General features: G+C 43.1%; 1 protein-coding gene across 1 annotated transcript in view; it reads left to right on the top strand.

The window, feature by feature from the left end:
- Window positions 1-1,333, top strand: part of PALM2 (paralemmin 2) — a 118,574-nt gene that overhangs the window by 97,715 nt on the left and 19,526 nt on the right. The window lies entirely within an intron of this gene.

The following is a 1,333-nucleotide window of genomic DNA, read 5'->3' as shown; positions in this document are numbered from 1 at the left end:
TCCATCAATTCCTGGTGCCTTGTTCTTTGCCAATTCCAAGTGATGAACTACTTTCAAATATTTAGTCACTAAAAACCTTATGAATACCAGAGAACTAATCTTAGGGTCTGCTTATACTCCTCACCAGTGTGAGATTAAGAAGAAACCTGCCAGAATGAAGGTTTTATCAACATGAATACAGAGGAGGGGCAGGAATAAGATGTGAAGGAGGTAGAAATCCATCTGACTGATTGAATATCAAAAGGAAGAGAAGTTAAGGGTGCCGCCGAGGACTGCGGGTGAATTGTAGTGCCATGAACCATGATACAGAGTACAGAAAAGCAGCAGATGAGCAAAATTGAGTTCCATTTGGAGCCTGTTGAGTTTGAGATGGTTGTGAGAGGTTTAGAGGGGACATCGAATAGCCAATGAAATAAGATCACTGGTGAGTGAATTGACATTTCAGGAATTTATGAAAGAATCATAATATGGGAAAGAATCACATCACCAGGAACCCAACTTTTGACCTTCTTCCTGGCTTCCTTCTCCCACTTCACTCTGGAGGGCACACAGATTCTTCTTCTGGTCTCACCCATGGTGATTTCCTCCTCTCAGCTAGTACCTTGACATACCTGATAGTCATGCTCACCAGGGTCTCTCCTCCCTATGGGCTGGTCAAGGCATTTTCCCCAAGCAAGGCTGATTGTCTCTTTCTGTTGCACAACAACTTTTCCTACAACTGAGTTAATGGTGAGTGCACTGGGTAGTGTTATTTGGAATCTTATGATTTTACTGGCGGAAACACCAGCCTGAAATATTGAAATAATCAATTCTGAAAGGTTTTCTTTCATTCAATGAATATAAAATTGATCCTCTGAATAAATCAGTTGCATAAAGTTATCATTTCCAGCTCAGGAGATGAGTCCCAAGTCTATATTTTAGTACTGCTTTATGACCATTTCTTGTTTGATATTCCATATGTGGTCAATCCCACCAAGTTAATAATGGCTCTCTTCCCACCCCCTTGAAACACAGGGTAGACAGGGATAGGCAACTTGGACATTGGCCACCCAAAACGGGGGTGGGGTGGGGGGTGGGCTACAAAGGCAAAAAGTGACTGGCTTACAAGCTTTCAAGAGGGAGCCTAGATCTAGAGGGTGCGTAGGAAGGTAGAATCTCCGCTGAGTAGTATCCAATCTGTCTGGGCGGGGCTGATGAAAGGAATTGCGGGTAGCACTCATGTGATACAATAGTGAATAATTACTATCAGGACTGACTGTGAGGGTTGGAAATGTAAAGGTAGATGTTTTGAAGCAAAAGGAGGGGAGTGGTTAACTTTGCAGTCCAGGAGCAG

This window comes from Chrysochloris asiatica, unplaced genomic scaffold, assembly GCF_000296735.1.
Source record: "Chrysochloris asiatica unplaced genomic scaffold, ChrAsi1.0 scaffold00069, whole genome shotgun sequence".
NCBI lineage: Eukaryota > Metazoa > Chordata > Mammalia > Afrosoricida > Chrysochloridae > Chrysochloris > Chrysochloris asiatica.
The sequence above is the reverse complement of the archived record's forward strand: the minus strand, read 5'-3'. Positions and strand labels throughout refer to the sequence as shown.